Genomic DNA, 7,206 nt, shown 5'->3' with positions numbered 1-7,206 from the left:
GACCGAAACAGTCACCACAATACTTTGGCAAAACGGCGCAGCAGCAGTAGCTGTAGGCCGCCGCAACCCGCGCATTCACCCACCGTCCATGCATCGTCCATGGTAGGCTACCCTCGATAACAGCGCGCCAGAACAAGGCTCTCCTCTCGCGCAGTGCCTGGGAGAAAGAGTAAGTCCGCTCTGTCGTCTGCTATTCTCTCCCACCGTGTGAATGCTCGCCGCGGACGGACGGACCTCGGATCAGAGGTCACGTGACCGATCGCTTCGCTATTCGGTCCGTCGTGTGAATCCACCTTTACGGGGGTCTCGGTTCTGGCAGTCTCGAAGCAATAGGTAGCGTAAGAGGGTTCTTGCACAGCTTTCGCCCTCGCTCTTGATCACGTTCTGCGTGACGCTGGCGGTAACAAAGGACGTTCCACGTCCGCCGCTATGGCTGAGGGTGGCGCTGGTGAACACTCTCAAGGTTCGTATACAGACAACATAAATACCCAAGCAAGTAGCAGGGGGGACAGCGGCCGATGTAGCTCAGTTGGAAGAGCGCCGGACGCGATATTCGGAGGTCGTGGGTTCGGTTCCCACCGTCGGCACGTTGTTTTTTCTTCTACTTTGTGTTTAATTTTCTTTCCCCTAAACAGATTACATTACTAATTTCCGTGCTTATCCAAGCAAACAATACAAAAAAAACACAAAGTACCATCCCGAACGCTTTCCTTGGCCTCGCCGACTGTTGGCTTCTTTCCTTCATGTATTATAACGAGTACCCTCATTTCCCCTTAATTGATCTGCTTGTAGCTTACGGGGGTCTCGGTTCTGGCAGACTTGAAGCCATAGGTAGCGTAAGAGGGTTCTTGCACAGCTTTCGCCCTCGCTCTTGATCACGTTCTACGTGACGCTGGCGGTAACAAAGGACGTTCCACGTCCGCCGCTATGGCTGAGGGTGGCGCTGGTGAACGCTCTCAAGGTTCGTATACAGACAACATAAATACCCAAGCAAGTAGCAGGGGGGACAGCGGCCGATGTAGCTCAGTTGGAAGAGCACCGGACGCGATATTCGGAGGTCGTGGGTTCGGTTCCCACCATCGGCACGTTGTTTTTTCTTCTACTTTGTGTTTAATTATCTTTTCCCTAAACAGATTACATTACTAATTTCCGTGCTTATCCAAGTAAACAATAAAAAAAAAAAGACGAAGTACCATCCCCAACGCTTTCCTTGGCCTCGCCGACTGTTGGCTTCTTTCCTTTATGTATTATAACGAGTACCCTCATTTCCCCTTAATTGATCTGCTTGTAGCTTACGGGGTCTCGGTTCTGGCAGTCTTGAAGCCATAGGTAGCGTAAGAGGGTTCTTGCACAGCTTTCGCCCACGCTCTTGATCACGTTCTACGTGACGCTGGCGGTAACAAAGGACGTTCCACGTCCGCCGCTATGGCTGAGGGTGGCGCTGGTGAACACTCTCAAGGTTCGTATACAGACAACATAAATACCCAAGCAAGTAGCAGGGGGGACAGCGGCCGATGTAGCTCAGTTGGAAGAGCACCCGACGCGATATTCGGGGGTCGTGAGTTCGGTTCCCACCATCGGCACGTTGTTTTTTCTTCTACTTTGTGTTTAATTATCTTTCCCCTAAACAGATTACATTACTAATTTCCGTGCTTATCCAAGTAAACAATAAAAAAATGACAAAGTACCATCCCCAACGCTTTCCTTGGCCTCGCCGACTGTTGGCTTCTTTCCTTTATGTATTATGACGAGTACCCTCATATCCCCTTAATTGATCTGCCTGTAGCTTACGGGGGTCTCGGTTCTGGCAGTCTTGAAGCCATAGGTAGCGTAAGAGGGTTCTTGCACAGCTTTCGCCCACGCTCTTGATCACGTTCTACGTGACGCTGGCGGTAACAAAGGACGTTCCACGTCCGCCGCTATGGCTGAGGGTGGCGCTGGTGAACACTCTCAAGGTTCGTATACAGACAACATAAATACCCAAGCAAGTAGCAGGGGGGACAGCGGCCGATGTAGCTCAGTTGGAAGAGCACCGGACGCGATATTCGGGGGTCGTGGGTTTGGTTCCCACCATCGGCACGTTGTTTTTTCTTCTACTTTGTTTTTAATTATCTTTCCCCTAAACAGATTACATTACTAATTTCCGTGCTTATCCAAGTAAACAATAAAAAAAAAGACAAGGTACCATCCCCAACGCTTTCCTTGGCCTCGCCGACTGTTGGCTTCTTTCTTCATGTATTATAACGAGTACCCTCATTTCCCCTTAATTGATCTGCTTGTAGCTTACGGGGGTCTCGGTTCTGGCAGTCTTGAAGCCATAGGTAGCGTAAGAGGGTTCTTGCACAGCTTTCGCCCTCGCTCTTGATCACGTTCTACGTGACGCTGGCGGTAACAAAGGATGTTCCACGTCCGCCGCTATGGCTGAGGGTGGCGCTGGTGAACACTCTCAAGGTTCGTATACAGACAACATAAATACCCAAGCAAGTAGCAGGGGGGACAGCGGCCGATGTAGCTCAGTTGGAAGAGCACCGGACGCGATAATCGGAGGTCTTGGGTTCGGTTCCCACCATCGGCACGTTGTTTTTTCTTCTACTTTGTGTTTAATTTTCTTTCCCCTAAACAGATTACATTACTAATTTCCGTGCTTATCCAAGTAAACAATACAAAAAAAAGACAAAGTACCATCCCCAACGCTTTCCTTGGCCTCGCCGACTGTTGGCTTCTTTCCTTCATGTATTAGGGTTCTTGCTCAGCTTTCGCCCTCGCTCTTGATCACTTTCTACGTGACGCTGGCGGTAACAAAGGACGTTCCACGTCCGCCGCTATGGCTGAGGGTGGCGCTGGTGAACACTCTCAAGGTTCGTATACAGACAACATAAATACCCAAGCAAGTAGCAGGGGGGACAGCGGCCTATGTAGCTCAGTTGGAAGAGCACCGGACGCGATATTCGGAGGTCGTGGGTTCGGTTCCCACCATCGGCACGTTGTTTTTTCTTCTACTTTTTGTTTAACTATCTTTCCCCTAAACAGATTACATTACTAATTCCTGTGCTTATCCAAGTAAACAATAAAAAAAAGACAAAGTACCATCCCCAACGCTTTCCTTGGCCTCGCCGACTGTTGGCTTCTTTCCTTCATGTATTATAACGAGTACCCTCATTTCCCCTTAATTGATCTGCCTGTAGCTTACGGTGATCTCGGTTCTGGCAGTCTTGAAGCCATAGGTAGCGTAAGAGGGTTCTTGCACAGCTTTCGCCCTCGCTCTTGATCACGTTCTACGTGACGCTGGCGGTAACAAAGGACGTTCCACGTCCGCCGCTATGGCTGAGGGTGGCGCTGGTGAACGCTCTCAAGGTTCGTATACAGACAACATAAATACCCAAGCAAATAGCAGGGGGGACAGCGGCCGATGTAGCTCAGTTGGACGAGCACCGGACGCGATATTCGGAGGTCGTGGGTTCGGTTCCCACCATCGGCACGTTGTTTTTTCTTCTACTTTGTGTTTAACTATCTTTCCCCTAAACAGATTACATTACTAATTTCCGTGCTTATCCAAGTAAACAATAAAAAAAAAGACAAAGTACCATCCCCAACGCTTTCCTTGGCCTCGCCGACTGTTGGCTCCTTTCCTTCATGTATTATAACGAGTACCCTCATTTCCCCTTAATTGATCTGCTTGTAGCTTACGGGGGTCTCGGTTCTGGCAGTCTTGAAGCCATAGGCAGCGTAAGAGGGTTCTTGCTCAGCTTTCGCCCTCGCTCTTGATCACGTTCTACGTGACGCTGGCGGTAACAAAGGACGTTCCACGTCCGCCGCTATGGCTGAGGGTGGCGCTGGTGAACACTCTCAAGGTTCGTATACTGACAACATAAATACCCAAGCAAGTAGCAGGGGGGACAGCGGCCGATGAAGCTCAGTTGGAAGAGCACCGGACGCGATATTCGGAGGTCGTGGGTTCGGTTCCCACCATCGGCACGTTGTTTTTTCTTCTACTTTGTGTTTAACTATCTTTCCCCTAAACAGATTACATTACTAATTTCCATGCTTATCCAAGTAAACAATAAAAAAAGACAAAGTACCATCCCCAACGCTTTCCTTGGCCTCGCCGACTGTTCGCTTCTTTCCTTCATGTATTATAACGAGTACCCTCATTTCCTCTTAATTGATCTGCTTGTAGCTTAAGGTGGATTCACACGGCGGACCAAATCGCGAATCGCTCTCACGATTCGCTGTGACGTGGCCCTACGTCAGTGATTTCCGCTGCTTCGCTTCAGTCCGCGAGCAGCAATTCGCGACAAGGTCGAGAGTCCTTTTCACAATTCGGATCCTTCACGGACAAGACATTTTTTTTATTTATTTTTTTCTCTCGCGGAACGCTTTTCAGCTATGCTCCCGGTGCCCAAGCATAGACAACATAACATACATTGCACTAAAACGCTGTAGGAAAGCGAGAAGCGGCTTCTGACGACTGACGGCAGTCGTTTCTATTTTGGAGTCGAACTAGCCTGTTTTTGCCTTCATTCGCAGTACATGGTTTTCACAGAATTTACAGTGACAGGCTCTTGCACTGCGCGATACCGAATGCGTGAGTTTTGTGACTGCACAGAGCAGTCGCTTGAATGTATTCATCGCTTTCCTCAAGCGTTTTGGCGCGCATCAGTTTTGGCATTTGGCACGTACCGGGAGCATAGGGGCAGCAGTCCGAATGGTCGTCTTCCAAGGGTTGAAAGCAGTATTTTCATGCAGCTCTCATAGAGTAAGCGCGATCGTTTGCACTGCAGAGAACTGCCTGCGTAGTATACCACATCGACCGAAACAGTCACCACAATACTTTGGCAAAACGGCGCAGCAGCAGTAGCTGTAGGCCGCCGCAACCCGCGCATTCACCCACCGTCCATGCATCGTCCATGGTAGGCTACCCTCGATAACAGCGCGCCAGAACAAGGCTCTCCTCTCGCGCAGTGCCTGGGAGAAAGAGTAAGTCCGCTCTGTCGTCTGCTATTCTCTCCCACCGTGTGAATGCTCGCCGCGGACGGACGGACCTCGGATCAGAGGTCACGTGACCGATCGCTTCGCTATTCGGTCCGTCGTGTGAATCCACCTTTACGGGGGTCTCGGTTCTGGCAGTCTCGAAGCAATAGGTAGCGTAAGAGGGTTCTTGCACAGCTTTCGCCCTCGCTCTTGATCACGTTCTGCGTGACGCTGGCGGTAACAAAGGACGTTCCACGTCCGCCGCTATGGCTGAGGGTGGCGCTGGTGAACACTCTCAAGGTTCGTATACAGACAACATAAATACCCAAGCAAGTAGCAGGGGGGACAGCGGCCGATGTAGCTCAGTTGGAAGAGCGCCGGACGCGATATTCGGAGGTCGTGGGTTCGGTTCCCACCGTCGGCACGTTGTTTTTTCTTCTACTTTGTGTTTAATTTTCTTTCCCCTAAACAGATTACATTACTAATTTCCGTGCTTATCCAAGCAAACAATACAAAAAAAAGACAAAGTACCATCCCCAACGCTTTCCTTGGCCTCGCCAACTGTTGGCTTCTTTCCTTCATGTATTATAACGAGTACCCTCATTTCCCCTTAATTGATCTGCTTGTAGCTTACGGGGGTCTCGGTTCTGGCAGTCTTGAAGCCATAGGTAGCGTAAGAGGGTTCTTGCACAGCTTTCGCCCTCGCTCTTGATCACGTTCTACGTGACGCTGGCGGTAACAAAGGACGTTCCACGTCCGCCGCTATGGCTGAGGGTGGCGCTGGTGAACACTCTCAAGGTTCGTATACAGACAACATAAATACCCAAGCAAGTAGCAGGGGGGACAGCGGCCGATGTAGCTCAGTTGGAAGAGCACCGGACGCGATATTCGGAGGTCGTGGGTTCGATTCCCACCATCGGCACGTTGTTTTTTCTTCTACTTTGTGATTAACTATCTTTCCCCTAAACAGATTACATTACTAATTTCCGTGCTTATCCAAGTAAACAATAAAAAAAAGACAAAGTACCATCCCCAACGCTTTCCTTGGCCCCGCCGACTGTTGGCTTCTTTCCTTCATGTATTATAACGAGTACCCCCATTTCCCCTTAATTGATCTGCTTGTAGCTTACGGGGATCTCGGTTCTGGCAGTCTTGAAGCCATAGGTAGCTTAAGAGGATTCTTGCACAGCTTTCGCCCTCGCTCTTGATCACGTTCTACGTGACGCTGGCGGTAACAAAGGACGTTCCACGTCCGCCGCTATGGCTGAGGGTGGCGCTGGTGAACACTCTCAAGGTTCGTATACAGACAACATTAAAAACCCAAGCAAGTAGCAGGCTGGACAGCGGCCGATGTAGCTCAGTTGGAAGATCACCGGACGCGATATTCGGAGGTCGTGGGTTCGGTTCCCACCATCGGCACGTTGTTTTTTCTTCTACTTTGTGTTTAATTATCTTTGCCCTAAACAGATTACATTACTAATTTCCGTGCTTATCCAAGTAAACAATAAAAAAAAAAGACAAAGTACCATCCCCAACACTTTCCTTGGCCTCGCCGACTGTTGGCTTCTTTCCTTCATGTATTATAACGAGTACCCTCATTTCCCCTTAATTGATCTGCCTGTAGCTTACGGGGGTCTCGGTTCTGGCAGTCTTGAAGCCATAGGTAGCGTAAGATGGTTCTTGCACAGCTTTCTCCCTCGCTCTTGATCACGTTCTACGTGACGCTGGCGGTAACAAAGGACGTTCCACGTCCGCCGCTATGGCTGAAGGTGGCGCTGGTGAACACTCTCAAGGTTTGTATACAGACAACATAAATACCCAAGCAAGTAGCAGGGGGGACAGCGGCCGACGTAGCTCAGTTGGAAGAGCACCGGACGCGATATTCGGAGGTCGTGGGTTCGGTTCCCACCATCGGCACGTTGTTTTTCTTCTACTTTCTGTTTAATTATCTTTCCCCTAAACAGATTACCTTACTAATTTCCGTGCTTATCCAAGTAAACAATAAAAAAAATGACAAAGTACCATCCCCAACGCTTTCCTTGGCCTCGCCGACTGTTGGCTTCTTTCCTTCATGTATTATAACGAGTACCCTCATTTCCCCTTAATTGATCTGCCTATAGACTATTAGTCATACAGTTATCTTTAGCTGTCTATAGAAATTTGAATGGCTCTAAAGCTACAGACTGCCAGCCATAGAATCAGTTTTAGCAAGCCATAGAAACGTTTATGATCCGG

At 49.4% G+C, this 7,206-nt stretch overlaps 1 non-coding gene across 1 annotated transcript; it reads left to right on the top strand.

Annotated features, from left to right (window-relative positions):
• The first annotated feature begins 5,820 nt into the window (after positions 1–5,820).
• TRNAS-CGA (transfer RNA serine (anticodon CGA)) lies at positions 5,821–5,893 on the top strand. The gene has a single exon. It is a non-coding gene; the product is annotated as a tRNA-Ser (tRNA).
• The last annotated feature ends 1,313 nt before the right edge of the window (positions 5,894–7,206 follow it).

The sequence above is a fragment of the Amblyomma maculatum genome, chromosome 10 (genome assembly GCF_055883805.1).
Source record: "Amblyomma maculatum isolate TAMU_Amacu chromosome 10, ASM5588380v1, whole genome shotgun sequence".
NCBI lineage: Eukaryota > Metazoa > Arthropoda > Arachnida > Ixodida > Ixodidae > Amblyomma > Amblyomma maculatum.
The sequence above is the reverse complement of the archived record's forward strand: the minus strand, read 5'-3'. Positions and strand labels throughout refer to the sequence as shown.